General features: G+C 42.4%; 1 pseudogene; it reads left to right on the top strand.

Annotated features, from left to right (window-relative positions):
• LOC115506468 lies at positions 1-3,008 on the top strand (annotated as a pseudogene).
• The last annotated feature ends 21,407 nt before the right edge of the window (positions 3,009-24,415 follow it).

Genomic DNA, 24,415 nt, shown 5'->3' with positions numbered 1-24,415 from the left:
TGCATGAGCATCGATGCCAGGCCAGCAGGCACCCACAGGACAACTATCTCATGGCTAGCTGGGACATTCACACCACAAAAGCAAAGGGACTAATGCTGCCTGAGCAGGGGAAGAGGAAATATCTGTGATGAGTTGTTCTTGATGATTCCAAGACACAGAAATAATTGTGGAGCAGAGGAACTTTTCAGGGAACTGGAGTTTCCAAAATGGAGAGTGCGGTTAAGTGGGTTACATGTACAGGTAATGGTGATTGACAGTGGAGTTACTCCCATACATGAAGAAAACAGGTATTTATGTATATATACATATGTCTATGCATATCATTTATCAAGGGAAGAGGAGTCAGGATGGGGTAGAAAAAAGAGTTTCTGAAAGGAGAAGTTCTGGAGATTTATCACAGAAAAACAGCCCAATGGGCAGGGGCGTAATGGGTGACAACTATTGGTAGAAATTAAACATCTAAAACATTTTCTGAGGTTATAGCACTGCTCCTCTTGATGACTGTTCAGTGAGGCTTACTTTCCACCTGGTCTTGTGCATTTGGCTGGGTGAACTTGAACAACCAAAGCAAAGCGACAGATCCAGAATTTATAGGTTTGGGCTAATGTCCTCTTCAATTCCATAGAGATACCTGCTGGGGAAGTCATAGCCTGGAGTTCATGCTGGCTCACCATGATCCAGTGTGACTGAGAAAAATGGGGCTGGAGTGCATGGGGGAAAAAAGTCTTGAAGAATTTTGTACATCCTGTCATGCAGTATTGAAGGAATTTGGGAGAAATTACATGATGCCATGAAGAGGAAGAAGAGCTAAACAAGCAAACTGAAAGTAGCTTGGATATCTAAGAGGAAGAAAGGTAGTGCCTGGAGACAGCTGTGGTAAAACTTCCTCCACAATTACATTTTGTTCAGAACTACTGGGAACACATTGTAGATATTTTTAAAATAAAATTTAAGGAGGAATAAATGAAAGTTCAAGCCGTCCTGAGAAAACTTGTCCATGGGTGTGGGCTAACAGGATGGTAGTGAAAAAGCAGAGTTGAAGATAAATTTTAAATGTGAAGCTCCTTTCACTTGACAATAGTATTGAAAAGCCATGGTAAAAAGTAAGTTAGATGCTGACTTGTGAGCTCAGATTTGGATTAAGAAAAAATATTTTCTTAAAAAAAAAATACATGGTACCCTTTCCTGGTAATGAGGGTCTTAGAAACATTTTACAAAAAGCCCACACAGGTACTCTGCGCTACTCTGAAGTAATTTTTCTGTTTGTCTCAACACTGTTCTCTCTCCTCTGGTTTGTCTTCCCACTTGTGTTCGGTCATGAAGTCAAGGATACTACTCCATTGCCTGCCATCCCAGAGCAGAATGTCGGGTCATCTGGTTCCTCTTCCCCAGATTCCACCGCAGCCAGACTCGGGGCTTCCAGTCCTCACTGTCTGCTGTTCCCACCACCAAGAACATCATCGCTTTTGTTCTGTCTACACTCCATTTTTCCTCACCTTGGTCCTTTCTCTTTCTTGCTGCTAGGTTCATCTCTGCATAGGAACATATCATGGCACTCCTCTGCTCATAACCTACAGTGGCTCCTTCTGTCCACTGAAAGAAACCCAAATCTTTGGCCGAGAATGTAAGATCCCCCCTTTCTACACTACCCAGGGAGGGGTCCATATGGTGTTGTTCTGCATTCCCATCATAACTTAAAGAGAAATGTTTACAATGGTTGGAGTCCTTGATGTCCTGTAAATGAAGGAGGAGGAGGGTGTCCTCAAATTCCTTGCAGCAGGACCCCACTTAGGTGGCACAAACCTTGACTTCCAGATGGAACAGTACATCTATAAAAGGAAATGTGACGGCATCTGAGGAGAACCTGGGAGAAGCTTCTGCTGGCAGCTTGTGCCATTGTTGCCGTTGAAAACGGCTCCCGTCAGTGTCCTATCACCCAGGAATCCTGGCCAGCGAGCTGGGCTGAAGTTTGCGGCTGCTACTGGAGCCGGTCCCACTGCCGGCCACTTCACTCCTGGAACCTTCACTAACCGGATCCAGGCAGCCGTCCGGAAGCCGAGACTTGGGGTGGTTAGGATCCCAGGGCTGACCACCACCCTCCCACAGAGGCGTCTTCTGGTAACCCCCCTGCCATCACTCTGTGTAACACAAACTCTCCTCTGCGCCGTGTGGACATTGCCGCGCCTTGCAACAACAAGGGAGCTCGCTCAGTGGGTCTGACGTGGTGGTCGCTGGTCCAGGAAGTTCTGCACGTGCGTGACGCCATTTCCCGTGAACACCCATGGGAGGTCACGCCTGATCTCTGCTTCTACAGAGAACCTGAAGAGGTTGAAAAGGAAAAGGCTGTGAGCAAGGAGGAATTGCAGGGTGGACGGACTGCTCCAGCTCCAGTGAGGTCACCGCTACTCAACCTCAAGTCGCAGACTGGTCTGCAGGCGCAGCAGGTGCCCTCTGTGCCTGTTCAGCAGTTCCCTCCTGAAGCCTGGCGCTCTCAGCCTGCCGTGCGGACCGGTGTGCAGCTCCCACTGTTCCGGGCACTGAGTTGGGAGGAACAACCCCGGAGTGGTCTTAAGCTGCCCCTCCACAAAGGCAAACAAAATGGCAATAAGGTTAACAGAAAATAAAAAAATTTCGAAAAGTTAAAAAAAAAAAAAAAAAAGGTCCTCTACTGCCCCTTGAAGAATTTAAAGACCCGTAAGAATACTTTTCAGCTGCATCTCCCACTGTCTTTCTGCACACAGGTTTAGCTCTGGCCCAAACCCACCAATTTCTATGATATGCTGGCTTGAAACTTTCCCTGATTGTCATGAGGTAGAAGAAAATTTTACTTCTTCTGAATTCTCACAGGACTTTCCTCATGCCCCTTTTGTATGGCGTTAGCCCCGTTTTACATTGTCTTATAATTTACAAAGAATGTGTTTGATCTCCACTGGACAGCATCTGAGTGGGTCTATACGCCTGTGTCTGTCATCTTTGTATCTACTTCGTTCATGTTTTGGACAGAATAATCCCTGAATAAATATTTTAGATCAATTATTTCTGGTGGGTGCAGCTGGGAATATTAGACCAAACCTAGGTTCGCTGGTCCAACTCTGTGATAGAATTAAATCTAGGGTTAGTCTTGAAACTAATTTATTGTTCAGATCTTTTAAAAATCAGGCCAAATAAGGGATTGGCCTTTAGCTCTTAGGGCATCCTTGAAAGGACTGGGCTCCCTCAGGTTTTTCTCATCCAAACCTCAATTCAGAAGAGTGTCAACATCTTGACCTACTATGTCTTATCCTTCGAGTTTCCTTACAAACAATTTTACTGAGTCCTAGAAAAGAAGCCCTAAAGCTGAATGGCCGGAGATATCAGAGTATGAATTAGAATCAAAGATTTGCTATTTATTGGGTTCTGGGCTTTAGGTTGGGGCCCGTTTGGATTCCGCATGTCCTTTCTGACAGTAATGCCTATTGCGTATGTGATGACCATGTTTGTATATTTCCTTTTAGTTACTTTGCTTCTCTGTTAGTTCAGGAATGTAAGTGAAGAGGCAGGAGGAGGGGTTGAGGAGCACAACAGTATGATGGTCAACCAGATCTCTCAGATGAAGTTAGAACAGGTGGGAGATAAGCTCCAAATGGCCAGGACCAAGCTCTTTTCTTCAAGTGGGGAAGTAGGGTCACCCTTTCTTTGGTGTGACTCATGATGTGTAGCCAATGTGCTGGCAGCTTCTGAGCGCTGGGCTCATGGCTCTGCTCATCTCTCCCCTTACTTGGTCAACTCCTCTACATTTATGGTTTCTGCTGGTTTCATCAGTGATCATACATCTATCTAGCATCTACTTTTAAAAAAATATTTTTTAATATTTTATGTATTTTTGAGACAGAGAGAAAGCATGAGCTGGGGAAGGCCAGAGGGAGAGGGAGGCAGGATCTAAAGCAGGCTCTGCACTGACAGCAGACAGCATGAAGCAGTGCTCAACTCATGAACCATGAGATCTCGACCTGAGCCGAAGTCAGAAGCTTAACCCACTGAGCCACCCAGGTGCCCCTCTCTAGCACCTACTTGATGCAAAGTACTGGAGCAGGTATTGCAAGGAAATAAAGAGGAGTTATAGGCTCTGCCTTTTAGAAGTTTGTAATGTAACTGGGAAAGGAGGCATGTGTCAGGTTGAAATATGCATGGGAAATGTCAATAATAAAAAACGACATTGAGCATGTGACATAATCATAAGGGGAACCCAGCTACAAAATATTGGTGGTTCAGAGCATTAAATTCACACACACATAAAGAAACACTGTAAACATTGACTTAAGCCACTCTTCTTTAGGACATGACCCAATTCCCAGAAGTTTTTAAGCTTCTCTGAAGAACCCAATAAATAGCAAATCTTTGATTCTAATTCATACTCTGATATCTCCAGCCATTCAGCTTTAGCGCTTCTTTTCTAGGACTCGGTAAAATTGTTTGTAAGGAAACTCGAAGGATAAGACATAGTAGGTCAGTAGCAGATATTAAAAAGTCTCAGAGTTTCAAAATTTTAAAAATATTTTGTCCAAATGAACAGGTATCCATTCTTGTATATTACAAATTAAACCTGGAGCATTTACTTGCTTCTGGCTGGAAAAAAGATCCACACATGACTATTAATAGATGTAACAGTCTGGTGTGAAGGCCATCCACCAAGAGGTACTAATTCTCCAGCAAGAATGTCCAAGGCGTTCAGTTGACTACCAAAATTAGAAAGGATTTTTTGAATTTAAAATGACTGGTACTTATGAAGAAGTCATAAAACCTATAAAAAACTATCATTCGTGCATCTTAATCAACAAACCAGGAAGCAGCAGCCGCAGCCTGAGTTCTAAAGTTGGAAGCCCTAAGGGTTTGTGGTTCGACTCTGGCTAGGATGCCTTCTGAGTATCCTAAATCACTCTCTCTGAAATAATTATCCTAATGTTACTGACTTGAGGAACATGGAGAACTGAGAAAAGTAGAGACAAAGGAAGTGTTGTAATTATTAGTGAGCCTAATTCTGACATATTTAAAAGGAACCACAAATGTTTCACTGTTTGAAGGGAATTTGCAGACATCTGTCCTTTAGGAGCTAGGCATCCTAGTTTTGGATTGTCTAGACCTACAGTTTCACTGTGCTGAACATTTTTTTTTGTCTGTTTCCCTCTGTGCGATTTAGAATGTGGCCATCAGCTGAATGCACATTTCTTTCTTTTGGAGATGCCTGTTCTGACATCTGTCCCTCTAGTTTGCCTCCAACCACCACTCCCTCCACCTGCTACTGATTTCACTTTCTTTGCTTCCCTCCCTGGCTCTTCTTCCTCCTCCCACCCCTAGGTGAGTGATCCCAAGGAAAAAGGAATCCCCTAGTTTCTTGTCTTGGGCTTCTTGATCAAGCCTCATTGATCTCTTGGTCATCCTACCTCTTCTGGGTCTCCATGGAACAACTCAGCTTTGCCTTGTCTCTCCTGATAGATACATTAGCCTAGATCACTTTTGGTGCAGCTGAGAAAATGCAATAATTCAAAGGGAATTTTTATTTAAATTTTTTATAAGCTTTATTTATTTTTGAGAGAGAGAGAGCGCACATTCATGAGTGGGGGAGGAGCAGAGAGAGGGAGACACAGAATCCGAAGCAGCATCCAGGCTCTGAGCTGTCAGCACAGAGCCTGACACAGGGCTCGAACTCGCGAACTGCGAGATCATGCCCTGAGCTGAACTTGGACGCTCAACTGACTGAGCCACCCAGGTGCCCCAAGGGAATTTTTGTTTAAAAAAATAAAAAGAGGATAAGATTTTTTTTAAAAGAAGATATTGAATTAATAGATTCTAGATTTTGATCCTGACTTAATCACAGATTTGCCTAGTTAGCATAATTTCTGGATTTTTCTTCCTGGATCCTTTTCCTTTGTGCAGACCAGCCTGGGGGTAGATGTGAGTCTCAGCTGTCTGGCTTTTTTGTCTCTTACAGATTCTGGGTGACCTTGCTGCTGAGTCCAGGAAGATTGAACTATTCTTGATCTTGTTTTGTTTTGTTTTGTTTTTATAAAGTCGCTCACCTTGACTCTAGTTTGTGTTTCTCAAGGACTCAAGAAGTTATTTTATTAAAACAAAACAAAACAAAACAACAACCCAACACTTTTCTCGATTACTATCTTAAAAACTTTTTTAAAAATGTTTATTTATTATTTAAAGACAGAGTCAGAGTGTGAGCAAGGGAGGGGCAGTGGGAGAGGAAGACACAGAATCCGAGGCAGGCTCCAGGTTCCGAGATGTCAGCACAGAGCCCGACACGGGGCTCGAACTCACAGAGTGTGAGATCATGACCTGAGCTGAAGTCGTACGCTCAACGGACTGAGCCACCTAGCTGCCCCTTGATGACTATCTTTAATCCAGGGCTGTGGTTGGAGGCATACAAAGCAAAACGAGATAATTGCTGAAGTAGCTCACAGTTTAGCGAGAAAGAGGGACAGCACCCACATAGTTGCAGAATGGGACAAAAACTTTTGGCAGACATTTGACTTTTTTTTCTTTTCCTAACATCCAGACCTCCTTTTTATTCTTGAGGATCTGCAATAGGTTGCAATTTCATGCTAGGCAAGGCCTTCCTCCACTTCATATAAACTATAGAAATTCCTTCATGCCTCCAGCAGGAATGATGCAGACATGTGACCATGCTCAACCAATCTAATGCTCCTGCCTAGGATTTTGAATAGTAGTGGAAAGAGATAAAGATACAGGAACTGCTGAGAAATGTTTTTTTTTTTTTTTTTTTTTGTTTTTTTTTTTTATTTTTTTTTTTTTGACGTTTATTTATTTTTGGGACAGAGAGAGACAGAGCATGAACGGGGGAGGGGCAGAGAGAGAGGGAGACACAGAATCGGAAACAGGCTCCAGGCTCCGAGCCATCAGCCCAGAGCCTGATGCGGGGCTCGAACTCACGGACCGCGAGATCGTGACCTGGCTGAAGTCGGACGCTTAACCGACTGCGCCACCCAGGCGCCCCTGAGAAATGTTTTTAAGGTGGTGGCTTCAGTACTGAGTCCAGAACCTGCATTTGGTTCTAGCCTATTTACCAGTGTTCTCTAGACTTCTAGGTGTTGACACAAAATGAACAAACCTTTTAGAATCTCTAAAAGTAAGAGGGTTTTATTTGAGCCCGAGTGAGGACAGTTGCCAGGAAACACACTTTTCATAGGGAAAAAGGTTCTCTGGAGAATGAACTGTTTTTAAAGGGTTATATGTTTTTTTTTTGTTGTTTTTTTTTTTACATCTTGTGAAAGCTTGAAAGATTATCGATTAGCATATAGGCAAGAATCACAAATTTTAATGTCAAGGAATGCAGGGAGTAGTAGCATTGATCAATGTTTTTATTTTATTTTATTTTATTTTATTATTTTATTTTTTAATTTTTTAACGTTTATTCATCTTTGAGAGACAGAGAGAAACACAGCATGAGCGGGGAAGGGGCAGAGAGAGGGAGGCACAGAATCGGAAGCAGGCTCCAGGCTCCGAGCTATCAGTGCAGAGCCCGACTTGGGGCTCCAACTCACAAACTGTGAGATCATGACCTGAGCCGAAGTTGGACGCTCAACCGACTGAGCCATCCAGGCGCCCCGCATTGATCAATATTTTAAGGAGAAGATGGTTTTCCTTTAGACTACTCATTTACAAAGTAGGTGCATGATGTATGCTTGGTGGGCCATAAATTAGGCTTTTGGTTTAAACAAAGTTTATGTACAGTCAAGCTGACTTAGAAAAATCTAAAATTACTTCCTGTATATTTCAGGCCAATAGAGGGTTTTTTTCTCTCATCACAAGTACTTAGTCTCTTCCAATGTAAATTTATTTTCTCCTGAAATTATTTAGAATGTTTTTTTAATGCTTAAAATAAAAAAAAAACCTTTGATACAGACATTAATAATGAGGAATGTGATGCAGACAACCAGTCCTCAGAGAGAGAAGAAAAATGAAAATTGGGAAGAGTCTGGTAAAAATTCCATTAGTATTAGTTAATCATGGACAACTTTTAATATTGTAGGGGTCTAAGGGCAGATGACCCCAAGATGGGCCACTTTGTCATGCAAATTATGCTGAGCTGAAAATAACCAAAACCCAAAAGACTCAGGAAGGAATTTTGACCTCCCCCAACCCTCAACTACCTGAAAGAATTTAGAAGAGGAGCTGCTCCAGGAAGAGAGCTATCACCATAGATAACTGCATTATGATATGAACTAGGTATGGTGGACAGAGAGGAGCCTAGCAAGGCCTGTTTGATCAAAGTCCTCTCTCTATCCCATTGTTTCTGAATGGTCCAGCAAATATCTGTTTACCAAACATTTGCTCTTTTACACCTTCCTGTAAATTGCATTCCTTCCCTCTGAAGTGCCGGGCCCCTACCCCTATCTCTTCAGCTCAGGATGATATGTATACCTCATTTTGTCTGTCTTGTGGATTCCCTTATGTTTGAAATTAAATTTCCCCCTGTTAATCTGTCTCATGTCAATTTAATTCTTAGTCCAGTTATAAGAATCTTGAAGGATAGAGGAAAGTTTTTTTCCTCCCCAGCAATATGAAGTGGCAAATACTAATTAAATTATTGTCCATTGTTACCTGCATTGAAGCACTCATTGAAGACAGTATTTGGGGGACCATATTACTGAGGACACAGAATGTGAAGGTGTGAGAACTCAAGAGTAGTGGTTGGAATGGGTTCTTCTAGAAAATCTAAAGAAAGAAGAATGATAAACCCAAATACACAAGTCCTCAGCTGAAGGCAGAGATTTCACTCCTTGACTTTCTGTGACCCTACTTAAAAACAAAACAAAACAAAAAATCTCTTACCACCTAAAGCTGCATGGTTGAGGGAGCCCAAAACCAAATTCAAATTTATGTTGCTGAATTACATTAGTCAAAGCTACAGTTTTGTCAAGACTTTTACACAAGTAGCTTTCAAATGTTTTTGACCACAACCCTTACAAAACCTATTTCTTACATCATGATCCAGCATGCACACACACATGCACACACACACCTCTCAAGACAACTGAAAAACAAATGTCGTGAAATAATAGTTACCTTTATTATAAGCAAAGTATTCTTCTATTTTTATTCTATCTTAAAAATTCTGCTTATAACCAAAAAAATGGAAAAACATTGTGTTACAGAAAGAATTAAAATGAGGAAGTGTGGGAGGATGTGAAGGACTCAGAGGTAGCTGGACTCCCAGACTTCAGAGAGACTTCCTTGTCAGTCAAAACAGCTCAGTTTCTCATGTGGTGAAGGGAGGGGACGTACTCTCACTTGAAGATGCTGCAACTCCCTCCCAGTGGGAAACCAGTTCTTCTCAGGCCTTACCCACTCACCACCATCTACCCCCTCAACCCCACAGGTCCTTAACTCTAAACATGTAACTAGTATCAGACCTCAGCATGCCCCAAGAGCCTGATAAAACAGTTAAGTTGGGAAGGGGAGGCCTCCATAACAAAGAATTATAGGACTATTAATTTCTGTCACCAAAATACTAGAGAATGTATGTGGAAATAAATTCTCGATGGGATGCTTCCCAAACAAAGAGGAAGAAATCTAATTTTAAATCAGAATGAGTTTGTTGAAAAGACTTGGCTTACCAGAGATTCTGGGATCAGTGTACTAGTCTTAGCAGCTGAAAGTCATTCCAATTTTTAGCTTGATTAGTTGACCAACAAAAATGGGGCTTCAACAGCAGCTCCCATCAAATGAAACTGAGATACTAAAAATCTTTTGTAAGCAGGTACAGGAAGGAATTCAAAGAGTTAGGGATCCTTGAGTGACTTTATCATGTATAATCTTCCAACCACCAGCTAATTATGCCCCCTCAGGAAGACACAGACGACCCTCCCTTTGCAATTCCTTGAGAAATACATTATTGAAGGAGTCCTGGGTTATTGAAAAGCTTGTTAGTGACTGTTATCTGAAGGCCAGAATTGCTTGAAGAGATGTTGTCATCGAAATGGGGTCTTTGATTTCAGTGGCAAGATGAAGTTGAAGAGGCCCCATCCAAATGCAAACTGTGAATTTATCACAGTAAACAGCAGATGGGGCATGGCAGTATATTCCATTCAAAATGGAAAAACCGGTTGTTGCCCCTTGCATCCCTACCATTAAGAAAGATAACAGCCGATATTTATTGAATATTTACACAATGTGCCAATCACTGAATCCTCATAACACCATGAGGTAGGTACTCCTATGATCTCCATTTTACAGGGGAGCAAAATGAACCACAGAGGTTAAGAACCTTGCCCAAGATCTTGTGGCTACTAAATTATGGAGCTAGGATTCTATTTGTGGGCTGCTTGACTCCACAGTCCATACTATAGTATCCAAATGTTTGACTTTAAAGGCAACCTATGCCCAAAGGTGGATTTGCCATGAAGCTATTCAAGATTAAGCTTCTGGTACCCTCCTCTGCATGGGCTTCTTCTGAGGCTTTGGGAGGGCCCTAGGAATGTGCTTATGTGTTTTTTGTAAAATTTGCAAAAGATATTTTAACTGCAATTCATTATGACTGCTATGTTTTTTACTGTGACTCCTTTGTCTCACTCTCCTGTGTGTCCGGTGGTTTTGGAGGGGCTGTGAGCATTTTTAGGACCAGGCTAAGGGGAAGTTAAGTTGGGGATTCATTTTGTTTAGTGGGATATATTTCTGTGGTTTGTAGCCACTCTGCTGTATCCCATCTAGGGTGCCAAAATACATTTAGTTGTCATGTCTCTTTAGGCTTCTTCTGGCTGTAACTATTTCTCAGACTTTCCTTGTTTTAGATGGCCTGATAGTTTTGAGAAATATTGGTCAGGTATTTTACAGAACGTCCTCAGTTGGAATTTTTCTTATGGTTAGATTGGGCTTATGTATTTTCGTTTTGGAGAAAGACCACAGAAGTAAGAGGCCATTGTCATTACATCATATCAAAAGAACTTATCAACATGATTTTTCACTGTTGATGTTGATCTTGATCGCTTAGCTGAGGTAGTGTTTGCCATGTGTCTCCACCATAAAGCTAGTTTCTTTTCCCTCTTTCAATACTATAGTCTTTGGAAAAAGTCCCTATGCACAGCCTATCCCTAAGGAGTGGGAAGTTGTGCTCCTCCCCCTTGAAGACAGACTATACAGATTATTTGGAATTCTTCTGCACAGGACACTGGTCTCTTCTCTCTAATTAATTAATTAATTAAATTATTTACCTCTATACATATAGACTCTTGTATATTTATTTTATAGTTTGGATTGTAATCCAATGCTTTTTTTTTTTTTTTTAAATTCTGTGACCCAAATTGTTCCAGCTTTGGACACTGGGACTGTTTCAGTTGGCTCCTGTGTCCCTTTGGCATAAGTAAGCACTTTCTTACTCTGTGGCAGAACCAGATCCTCAAAGCTCTTATTTTCAGTCCTAGAAACAGCCATTTCTCCAAGGAGTCGTAGTTCCTTTTACAGGAGAAACCACAATTTGGAAGTTAGGTGTTCTTTGTGCTGCTGGGGTGTTATTGCTTCTACATGGCATGTTTAAAAAAATTTTTTTTAATGTTTGTTTATTTTTGAGAGACAGAGCATGAGCAGGGAAGGAGCAGAGAGAGAGGGAGACACAGAATGGGAAGCAGTCTCCAGGCTCTGAGCTGTCAGCACAGAGCCCAACAAGGGGCTCGAACCCACAAACCGCAAGATCATGACCTATGCTGAAGTTGGATGCTTAACCAACTGAGCTACCCAGGTGCCCCAAGATGGCATATTTTTTAAGGGCTACAGACTAGAAGCATCATTGTCACTTGAGGACTTGTTAGAAATAGTCATAGGGGTGCCTGGGTGGCTCAGTTAGTTAAGTGTCTGACTTCGGCTCAGGTCATGATCTTGTGGTTAGTGGGTTTGAGCCCCTCGTTGGGCTCTGTGCTGACAGCTCAGAGCCTGGAGTCTGCTTTGGATTCTGTGTCTCCCTTTCTCTCTGTTCCTCTCCTGCTCATGCTCTGTCTCTCTCTGTCTCTTAAAAAGAAATAAAACATTAAAAAAATTAAAAAAAAATAGTCATAGGCCCCAGACCCACTGAATTAATATCTACAGTTTAACAAGATTGCCAGGTGATTTATATGAGTATTTAAGTTTGAGAAGCACTGGCCAAAACTCAGCCTCACAGTCCCAACTGCAAGGGAAGCTGGAATTGTGTGCCCAGAAGAGGGGAAAAAAATGTAGCAAACATACTGTGCTGTCTCTACAATTGTCTACTCAAGTATTTGCTCAGTATTGGTGATTTGTTTGGATAATTTATGCTTACAACACCTGTTTTATTTTTGTTCTTGCTCTTCCATTATATATATATATATGCATTGTTGCACTTTTGCTTATGTGGGTTATATATATATATATATATATATATATATATATATAACATAAAACATTCATTCGCTTATTCACATACTTATTCATCAACTATCTGCTATGTTTCTGATACTGTTCTGAGTGCTGGGGTTACACAGTAAAAAGACAAACATTCTTGTCTTTAAACAGCTTGCAATTCATGTGGTGGAGGGCATTGGGAAAAAAAATGTATGTGTTAGATGTGGTTAACTGTTGTAAAGAAAAATAAGGCAAGTCAAAGGGGTAGAGAGTAACAGAGGGAATGAGGGAAGATTGCTGACTGAATAGGATGACCAGGTCTTCTGAGTAAAGATCTGCACGAAGTGAACAAGTGGGGTCTGTGGCTATTTGGGGACATTTCAGGCAAAGGGAATACTAGCAGTGGTCTTCTTAATAGCCAAAAACCATTTATATTAAAAATTTCCACCTAAGTTCTGAAGTCCGGTATCAAAATATTCAGGTGTTGAAAACTTTTGGATCTTGGACTGAGTTTTATTTGTTTCCATCTGGATTTTGGGCAACATATAGATCCTGCTATGGTGTCACGGCCTCTTTTGTCATCAGTGCCTGTGAAATGTTAATGCTCCTCTCATAGGCCATGAAGGACCATACTACAGCCATTCTCAAGCTTTTTCATCTTAGGACCCTTTACACTCTTAAATACTATTGAGCATCCCAAAGACTTTTTGCTTATATGGGTTATATGTGTAGATATTTATTACATTGAACATTAAATCTAGGAAGTATTTTATTTATTAACTCGCTTAAAAATAACCCATTACATATTAACATAAACAACAGGCTTTTTATGAAAATATGTTTTTCAAAACAAAACCAGAATTTAATGAGAAGAATGGCATTGTTGCATTTTTGCATATCTCTTGGATGTCTGGGGTAATGGAAACCAGCTGAATTTCTCTGTCTGCTTCTGCATCCAAAGTGTTGCAACGTCCCAGGTCACATAGCATCTGGAAAACTTCAATTTATACCTGTGAAAGAATATGAGTAAAAAGGACAAATAACAGGTTAGCATTATTACAAAACAGTTTTGACCTCACAGACCCCCCTCAAAACGTCTTAGGTACCTCCAAGAGTCCCGAAAGCATAGTTTGACAACTTTTCACTTACCATATTCCAGCCTCAGTACTCCACCTTGGGTGAGCCATTAAATTTTCTGTGCCTGAATTCCTTCATTTTTATTTTTATTTTTAAAAAATTTTTAAATTTATTTTGAGAGAGAGAGCGAGCGAGCAGGAGAGGGGCAGAGAGGGAGAGGAGAGAGAGATAATCCTAAGCACAGAGCCTGAGGCAGAGATCCATGCCACACCAAGTGCTGGATGCTTAACCAACTGAGCCACCCAGGCGCCCCCTCCCCACCATTTATTAAAAGGGAGAGGATAACACTGCTTACCTTGAGGAGTTGACATGACACTCACTTAGAGCTGTGTCTGGTACAGATAAAATTCAATAGTCATTAGCACTATATTTAAATTTTTAAAAAAATATTTATTTATTGTTGACAGAGAGACAGAGCATGAGCGGGGAAGGGGCAGAGAGAGAGGGAGACACAGAATCCGAAGCAGGCTCCAGGCTCTGAGTTGTCAGCACAAAACTCTACGCAGGACTCGAACCCACAAACGGTGAGATTGTGACCTAAGCCGAAGTCGGATGCTCAACCGACTGAGCCATCCAGGCGTCCCAGCATTATATTTAAATACAGAAGTTGATTATGACTTTTTTTGAGCTGTGATATTTTTCACAGACAGAATTTCATTTTGTGCTACTTCCTTGGTCAGAAATTCATCCCCTGCTTAAAATCTTCTGGTTATGGAAAAATTAGGCACAGGTGCCAAAAGTATTAAAAACTCACACACTGCTGTTTTCTTTTTTTGAACAACATTTTTTTCCCTCACTGTATTTTAAGGTCCATTAACATTTTTTTTGTATTGATAATCTCTTTGTGATCAGGACTGGGGAAAACATGTCCTCCCTCTATCCAAGAGAAATATGCCTGTACATGATGATTCTTCAAACACAGATTTCATTTGCTATTTTTCCTTGCCAATGATCTAAATTCCTGAGAAGTCCAAGAACAAAACTGCCTTCAACCACGGTAATAGTTGCTTAGGGATCATTGACCTTCAGTGCTTCTGTCGCTTATAACCATTTGGCATATTTGATATAATTGTCGTGAAAGCAAGGTGAATTTGAAGTGCCAGTCAAGAACATTAGCATAGCACGTTGATCTTTCCCCCACCATGTTCAGATTGCAGCGATTTCTCTCTGAATTCAGGATGTTTGGCATTTGCAGTCTGTGGTTTGATTTCACCATGTGAATTAAAATGAAAACGCTTCACGTCACGTAAGCAACAGATGTTCTATGTGTGCAAAGTTGTGTAGTCTTGTAATAACTATCTTAAATGTGAAAGAACTTCAAACGATAATAATACTAGGTTAATCCAAGAAGCATTAGCAGTCTCCTCCTCATCCACCCTGAAAAGGGAAGCATTTATGTAACTAATTCGTTTACCATAGTAAATAATCCACTGACATTTATAAGAAGCATTCCTATTGGAGCCTCGAGTAAATATTATGTTACATGTTAAACTATAAATAGGATGAATTGTGGTCCCAGGCCCAGGTTTAAAATGCTACGGAAAATAAGTGAGCTCCATCTGGGTAAAATGGGTGTTACAGGTCCTCCATACACAAGTGTCCAATTGCCCAGCTCGGGTTCCCTATAGCTGCTGTGGAAACTTGACGATTCATCTCACTTTCCAGCGCAGCTCTGCAAGGTAGCTAAAAAAGAGTGAATGTTTCTCTTGGGAAAAAAAAACAAAACCATAGAAGAGGAAAGAAAACAAAGTTTGTAACTGACTTATGGAAGGCGATTCTCTCTAGCTTTAAGTGAATGGTGAAAACAGCATTTCCTACATAAGGCAATTTTGAGTTTCTGCTTGCAGCTTAGATGATTTGAAAAGTTTATGCAAGGAAATCATGGTGCTCCAGATCATTTTATTACACTTTATCTTAGCCTCGAAGATCTGTGCATTTAGTGATTTTCTTCAAAGCGGCACATCAGGTATAGCAAGAATAAAGCCCAGGGTAGAAAAGTGGATGATGGAACAGGATCTCTACATAGAGAAAGCTTCTCAAGGCCAGAAATTTATGTAAGCATAAAGCAGGTGCTCAATTTAAGGAAGGCCTAATTAAGAGGGATCGAGGAGGGGAATAGAAAGGAGAACCAGTATTTTTAGGGTTCACCCAGGCATAGCCAAAGAAGCAGCTGCCTTTCCAGAATATAAGAAAGCACTCACTTGCCCCATTCCTGAAATTCCTACCATGAGAGCCAGACGTTCAAATAAAATCTTTCTCTGTTGAATGGTCACGTTCCTGTGTGTGGCAACATATTGATCCATTCAACTCATTGATTCAACATTTCTTCTGACTCATGAATTTTTCTGGAAATGTAAAGATGTCAGAAAAAGAAAAAGTTGTTTTCTGTCTTGAAGAAGTTCACAGTCTAGCGAAATAGATAAGAAAACAAATGGTGACTGTCTTAGTCAGTTTGGGCTGCCATATCAAAATACCACAGACTGGGTGGCTGAAACAACAGACATTTATTTCTCGAAGTTCTGGAGCCAGATCAAGGTGCTGGCAGATTCTGTTCCTGGTGAGGCTTCTCTTCCTGGTCGTGTCTTCATGTGGCAGAGAGAGAGAGAGAGAGAGAGAGAGAGAGAGAGAGAGAGAGAGATTGTGCGTGCACTCTAGTGTCTCTTCCTCTTTCTATAAGGACACGAATCCCATCCTGAGGGTCTCACCCTCATGACCTCATCTGTACCTGATCATCTCCCCAAAATCCCACCTCCAAACACCATCACACTGGGGGGTGGGGGTAGGGCTTCAACATATGAATTAGGGGGAGGGACACAAACTTTCAATTCACAACAATGACATTAGTGGTAGATGATTAGGTTCAGATAAGGTCATGAGGATGAGACCCTCATGATGGGATTAGTAGCCTTATAAGAAGAAGAGACACTAGAGAGTGTGTTCTCTCTCTCTCTCTCTCTCTCTCTCACACACACACACACACACACACACACACACACACACACACAAACACACGAAGACAGGGGCAGGAAGAGAAGCCTCACCAGGAACAGAATCTGCCAGCACCTTGATCAGCCACCCAGTCCGTGGTATTTTGATATGGCAGCCCAAACTGACTAAGACAGTCATCATTTGTTTTCTTATCTCTCTCTCCCTACTTCACTAGACTATGAACTTCCTTAAGATGGGAAACATACTTCCCTACGTCTGAACAGTTTAATAAGAGATACAAGTAAACAGGCCAGTGTAATGTTGTAAGTGCTGTTAGAAGAATACATCATATTATAGGAACGTACTATAAAAGCTATTTGGAGGGCACCTGGGTGCCTCAGTTAGTTAAGCGTCTGACTCTTGATCTCGGCTGTCAGGTCATGATCTCATGGTTTGTGAGACTCAGCCCCATATTGGGGTCTGTGCTGACAGCAGGGAGCCTGCTTGGGATTCTCTCTCTCTCTCTCTCTCTCTCTCTCTCTCTCTCTCTCTCTCTCCCTCTCTCCCTCTCTCCCTCTCTCCCTCCCTCCCCCATCACAGCACCTCCCCTCTCAAAATAAATAAATAAACTTAAAAAAATAGAAGCCATTTGGCCAAGATGAAGAGAATGAAGAATAGGAGAATGAAGAAAACAGAATTTTAAGATACTTTCATCATAAACAACTGTTATATTTTTATTTTAAAAAATGTTTTAATTACTTTTGAGAGAGAGAGAGAGAGAGAGCAAGTGGGGGAGGGGTGGGGAGAGAGAGGAGACAAAGAATCTGAAGCAGGGTCTGAACTATCAGCACAGAGCCCCATGTGGGGCTGGAACTCACGAGCTATGAGATCATGGCCTGAGCTGAAGTTGGATGCTTAACTGACTGAGCCACCCACGTACTCCATAGCTGTTATATTTTTAGATTTCTACTTCCAACTAAAATCATTTTAATATTTTTTGATAGAAAAGGATAGTTAGGTGATTACCTAAATTATTAAATAGCTGTACTACAGATAATGCCCACCTACGTGGTCCTGTGCTTTGGGGACATTCTATAGAATTGCATATTTCTATGTAGAAAGGCAAAAAAAAAGCTTTCTACCTAAGGTGGTAGAAAGCTAAGTGGAGAAATAATTGTCTCTACAATAGTTCCCTCTGATTTGGGTGAAGCTTTTGGATTTGGGTGAAAAAAATTCAGGTGTTCAAGACATAATTAAGAAGGGAAAGGGGGGCATGTCAATGTATGCAAATAACCAGGGTGCTGTGGTCTGAATAGGTCCCCTCAAAGTTCATATATGAAAATCCAAATCCTAAAGATGATGGCCTTATGAGGTGGGGCCTTTGGGAGGTGGATAAGTCATGAGGATGGAGCCTTCATGAATGGAAATAGTGCCCTTATAAATGACCCCTTGCCCTTTCCCTTGTGAGGACATAGCAGGAAGGCACCAAAGATGAACAAGGAGAACAAGTTCTCACCAGAATGTGACCAGGCCGGCACTTTGATGTTGGACTTCCAGCCTCCAGAATCATGAGAAATAAATTTCTGTGTGTATAAGCTACCTGGTGTGGCATTTTGTTAGAGAAGCCCAGGCAGATTAGGACAGAGGGTCACCAGTTACCAGGGCCTTCACTGCCCCTCATACCTGGTGATTCCTTAGGGTATGCCAAAGCCCTTCCCTGTGAGCCGGCCCGTGGAAATCCCCTGGCGTGAAGGATGTTCTTTGCCATCTGGCTTCTGTTACCCCTAAAGAGATGGAAGGGAGGTTACACCCAATATTAATGACCTCAACTGATACTCTCATAGTACCAATAGGCTTAGAAGAAAGAATACAAGGAGTGACAGTAAAGTCACAGTAAATGTCCTCTGTTGGAAAACTATCTCCACATGGCTTTCAAGGGCTGATGTGCCCCCAGTTGATGGATTCCCTTACGTGGAATCTTGCTGGGATGTGAAGAAGGCTGAGTGAGGGCCGCTGCAGGATACCCTTGGCAATCCTTGTGCTGGGGAGTGCGTGCCTTCTGCACGGCTCTGATTAACTCCCCGCATGAAGAGCTTACCCGGCAGGGCAGAGCTGGTACTCACATACCCAGGGAGCCTTGGTTTCTGATCAGAGGATCAGCTTTTAATTCTCTGAAACCACATTGGGACATAGCATCTTCCTGAGGTTGTACAAAGTGCTGGATATTTAAGAGTTCCTCTCCTGTTTTGGTTCCTTTTGTCTAGTACATCTATTTGGGGAGGGATTCCAGGTGGCAGGGATGGGCTGAGATAGAGACTTCCAATAGGAATACTTAGGGTACCCAGGGTTACTCCACACATGGTGGCTTTGATGAATGCCCTACCCAGGTGCGCCTCGAGGACTGAAGGAGGGGCTGAGGAAGGCTACTTCGTGTCCTGCTCTGGGCTTGACCCTGGTCTACCAGCTTTTCTGCTCATCAGTACTCTGCTACCACTCCATGCCCCCTCCAGGTGCTCCAGCCAGAAAGGAGGTGAGTGTGGAGCACCATTTTCCAGGGAGCTCTCATTCAGTAACCTCTCCCTTTGGGAGGGATGATCAAGGACAGCACCTCTTGCCTCCAGAAGATTCTTATCTCACTCTAAAACCCAGATTTCTTGCCATGGCTTCCTGTGCCCTAGCCCCTGCAGATCTCCTTGCTGTCACTCCCTTCATTCCTTAATTCACATCAGCCTTGATGGCTTCTTGGCTGACTTGGAATGTGACTGGTGTTATCCTGTCTCTGAGCATGTGTGCTCGCTGTTCCTTCTGCCTGGGTTTGTTTGCAAGCCTCACTCTCTTAAGGGCTTCGTTCCAGTGTTTGTTCAAGGGTCTTATCGGAGACCATCCTAGCTAAAGTACTACCTTTTCTCCTCTCCACATCACCTCTCACTCTCTACCTGCATGTATTTCTTTTCCTGGCACTTCCTACCATCTGACATATGTTGTGTTTGATATAATATGACAAGTGCCTCATCACTGAAATGCAAGCTCTTCAAGAGCAGCTACTTGGCATGCCTGGGGCCTAGAACAGTGTGCAGTGCATAATAGGAACAGTCAGAAATACTTTGGGATGCTTGTTGAGTGGGTAAGGGTGGTTTTCTCAAAGAACCCCTCCCCCGCCGAAACACAACTGTACCTTCACTGTCTCTGTGTGCTCACCTCTGTTCCCTCTCCAACCCACTGCAGTGAAGTTTTCTCCTTGCTTGGACAATGACTTCTTACATTCACCCAGCCATTTTCAGCCTTATTTGACTTGACCTTTCTGAAGCAATTTATGCTATGAAAAGAGTATTAGTAACTTTGGAGCCAGATAGGTTTGGCTTTAATCCCATTTCACCACTGGTAGCTATGTAATCCTGGGCAAGTTATTTCTCCTCTCTGGGATACAATTTCCATTTTAGTTAAATTAGGAAACTAATACTCACTCATGGGATTTTTCCAGGAGCATTAAGTGAGAGAACATATGTAAAACTCCTGGTACAGGGTTGGGTACTGAATCAGAGCTCAATCAAGGTTCACTCCATTGCTTACTTCCCTTTTCTGCTTCTGTACTCCTCTCTATTCCTTCTTTTCATCTCTGGTTACTTCTTTGTTTCCCTTGTGCTTTTCTTTATCCTTCTCCCACCCCTGGAACTATTGTTCCCCAAGGTTGTCCTTAGCCTTGTCCTCCTCATCTGCTGTGTGCTCCCTGAGTTATCTCGTCCACACCTGTGACCCCAGCTACCATCTGTATATCAGTGATTCCAAGATCCATAGGCCTGTTCTTGTCCTCTCTCCCGGGCTCCAAACTCCTATCTCCCACCTCCTGTCATCCCTGCACCAGATGTCCCACTGTTGTCTCTAGCTCAACATGTTTAATCTCAACTCGTTAACTCCCTTCCTCCTCTAGGCTCTGCTCCTCCACTGCAGAGAAAGGCAACTTCTTCCCAGTTGCTGGAAATAATTTCTAGTTTCTAAATACCCTTCAAGCAGTTTACTCTCTTTCCTGCTCTCTTAATTGCAACTCTCACTTACTTGACTGCCATTGTTTTTAACTAGTCTCCCCATTCAGTATACCCTCTTTTCTAGATAATCCTCTCTATAAACTTCCTAAAATGGAAATGTGATACATCACTTCTTTTTAAAAACAAAATCACTGAATATTACCTGTCACCTTTAAGACCAAGTTCAAACTCTTTAGCATGACATAAAGTTTCATGAATTGGCCCCAAATGTGGGGATCACAAGCCCCCCCTGCTTCTGCTTTAGGTTGTTCCTTTCACCTGGAACACCCTCGTCTTCCCTTCTGTCCAGTTGGCAAATTTTGCTTAGCCTCACAGTACTCAGTGTAAACACCACCTTCTCTTTAAACCTTTATTGACTTTGCCAAGCTGGAGAAAGTACCTGCCTGTGGAGTCCCTCCACTCCCACACATTCTTATTTTAAGACTTACCACACTCCACTGTAACCCATTGAGTTCCCTATTTCTTGTGTGGTCCTACAGACTGGAATGTCACTGAGGCATTTACCACTGTTGCCCTCACAGTTAGCACAGTGCATGGCCCTCAGTAAAGACAGGGCCAGTGAAGAGAGGGGTTAGTGCTTGAAGAGAGGGGTTAGTAGAGCAAACTGGCAGTGGCCTAGCTCATCCTTTAGAGCATTGACCCTGTTGATAAATTCAGCTTTGCCTTAGTCTTGAACCAGTGTTTCCCTATCACATGTTGTGTGTGATCTGGTTCTAGACTTGCTTTAGGCTTCCATTGTTGTTTGTGTCTTTTAGAATTAGCTCACTTTTTCTTGTGAATCTAATTTGATGGAGTACGTGGAAGTGGTTCATCCACAAGTTCCTCTCAGACTCTGATAGGTCACAATTACTTCTAGTGGGAATAGAAACTCGGGGGCTCTCGGGGCGCCTGGGTGGCTCAGTCGGTTGAGCGTCCGACTTTGGCTCATGTCATGATCTCCCAGTCTGTGGGTTTGAGCCCCGCGTCAGGCTCTGTGCTGACAGCTCAGATCCTGGAGCCTGCTTCGGATTCTGTGTCTCCCTCTCTCTCTGCCCCTCTCCCACTCATGCTCTGTCTCTCTCTCTCTCTCTGTCAAAAATAAACAATAAAAAAAAATTAAAAAAAAAAAGAAACTCGGGGGCCCAAAGTCATGTCCCACGTCTGCCACTATGCAGTTTGCGCAAGTCACTTAGCCTCTGAGCTCCACTTTCCTCTTCTGTAAAATGGAAGAATAGTCTTCTTTTTTGAAAATAGTTTTAAAAATTTGTTTATTTATTTTGAGAGGGAGAGAGAGAGAGAGGGAGAGAGAGAATCCCATGCAGGCCTCACGCTTAGCGTGGAGTCTGACACAGGGCTTGATCGCATGACCCCAAGGTCAGACCTGAGCCAGAATGAAGAGTCTGATGCTTAACCAACTGAGCTACCTGGTGCCCTTGGAAGAATATTCTTCTAGATATTCGTGAGGATTAACTGAAGGTACACAAAAGTACCAAATGCAAGGCAATATTGTTAGGGTGTTGTACCACATGTTTCTACATTTTATAGCATCTTGAAATAAAGAGAGACACATGTCACATGGCTGCCTGGTCTAGCTATTTTGAATGAGGAGAGACCAAATCAAAAATCATGGGTGGAGTCGTGGGGAAATAATGCAGTCCTTAAATAACTCGGAGCATTCAGAACATACCAGAAGACTCTAAGAGAAGTGGTCTAAGAAGCTCTTTTCTTGAAACCTGGACAAGCTGAAATGGAATTTCCTGGGGTGGGGCTGTGAAAACTGGGATGTGTCTGCTTGCTGGGTCTCTCTGAGCTCTGTGCTAGATGAGTTCAGGGCGTTGTCCTGGTACATTCTGCCAACGACCTCTTCTGAGACCATCGGCAATCACTGATGAAGATGTTGCTTTTGCAATTTAGAAATCCAGGAAGCCCCTAAAGAATGTTCCCAACAGAAATTCCCGGAGGTTGTCTGGCTTAACAGCTACAGAAATGAATTGGGAGACAGGAGGCCAGAGCAGGAATGGAGCCATCTATGGACAGACCAGTCTGTTTGGAAAGACTTACCAAGTCATTGTATGTGTCAGGCCCACTGTCAAGCTCTGGAAATACAAAGATGAATAGCAAATAGCTTGTGCTTGTAGTGGAAGAAGTTGGAGGAGGAGTTTGGTATCACCAGGGTCTATAGGAAAGGATTTCCCCAAGGAGACGTGGTCCTTCCCTCAAAGGCTGAACACCACTGAACACTGCAGAAAGGGGACCAAGGCTGCTCTGGGATAGGATGTGTGAGGAAGCCTGGCCTGGGCCCCTCTCTCTACAGCCCTTTCCCGATAACTGTGAGTGACAGGACATCTGTTCTTCTGTCTCTACACCATGGTGGCCTGGTTGCCTCCCAGACCACTGGAATGGTCTGAGCTTTGAACAGCCTGAGAGAATTCTTGTTATGGTTCTATCTGATAGGCACCAATGACTCTCCCACTTAGAGATAACTTCCCCAGAGGTGCTTGGGTGGCTCAGTAGGTTAGCATCTGACTCTTGATTTTGGCTCAGGTCATGATCTCACAGTTGGTGAGATAGAGCCCTGCTTTGAGGTCCACGCTGACAGTGCAGAGCTTGCTTAGGATTCTCTCTCTTCATCTCTGTCTGCCCCCCACCAAATAAATAAGTAAACAAAAAAAAAAAAAAAAAAAAGAAAGAAATGTGGAACCTACCTGAGTGGCTCAGCTGGTTAAACATCTGACTCTTGGTTTTGGCTCAGGTCATGATCTCATGATTTGTGAGTTTGAACCCTGCATCAGACTCTGTTTGGGATTCATTCTCCGTCTCTCTCTGCCCCTCTTCTGCTCACACTGTCTCTGTCTCTCTCAAACTAAATAAACTTAAAAGAAAAGACATAACTTCCCCCAGAGACTTGTACCATCTGACCTTCCACTATTACAAATCCATTCCTTCAGACTCTCAATGAATGATCATTTGAAACGTGAATAATTCTGCAAATATGAATAATAGCTAATATCTACTGATATTTCCTCTGTGAAACTCTGGTTTGAGGGCTTTACAACGATTAACTCATTTAATTCTCTTCACAACCTGATGAAGTAGGTATTTTTCTTATCCCCATTTTGTACGTGATCAATTAAGTAACTAGTCCAAATCAGGTCACACAACTAGAAAGTGGTAGAGACAAGATTTGGATCCAGGCAGACTGGCTCCAAAGTCATACTATTAATCACTATTCTATTCTAGAAAGAGCAGCATTGAGCTTTATTAGCAATTAGTTCCTTAATTTAAATTATTGTAGCCAGTCTCTAATGAATATTTGTGATGTTCCAGGTACCACACTAAGTGATTTTTGCTTATTATTCCATTTATTATTAATAAAACCCAATAGGGTCGTATCATTGGCATTAGCATTTTACAGATGAAGAAAATAAAGACAAGTTGAAGTCACTTAAGCAGGAAATACAGAGACAGGACTTGAAACTAGGTGGTTTAATTTCTAAATCCACGTGTGCAACAATGCATTAGACTGTGGAGTATAATTGGGTGAGAGCAGACACCTGTGAACTGGAATGCCCTATAGAAAGTTTTCTCAGGGAGAGGGTGGTTCCTGTGGGGAAAGCCAGTTCAAGAGCTCTGTGGTGCTCTTGGGGGGAAATGGATGTGGAGCAGGGTGGAAACAACCTTTTTTACTCTTCACCCTAACCTGGGGCTAACTCTGCCCTTTGTTCAGCTCAGAATTTGGGAGCTATATTTACTAAAGCTACTTGGCCTACTTAAGAGGCCAAACATTCTATAGTTGAACTTTAAAATCTGAAAGGTTAAGGATCTTCATTCCCAACATCCAATCCAATGCCATATGTAAGTTCACTGATAGACACCAACTATCTCTCTACTTGTACATTCTCATTCACAGGAACTCATGGCTTCTCAAGACAGCCATTGCTTTGTGAGAGCTCTCTATTGCTGCTAAG

This window comes from Lynx canadensis, chromosome F2, assembly GCF_007474595.2.
Source record: "Lynx canadensis isolate LIC74 chromosome F2, mLynCan4.pri.v2, whole genome shotgun sequence".
Taxonomy (NCBI): Eukaryota; Metazoa; Chordata; class Mammalia; order Carnivora; family Felidae; genus Lynx; species Lynx canadensis.
This window is presented reverse-complemented; position numbering and strand designations above follow the sequence as displayed.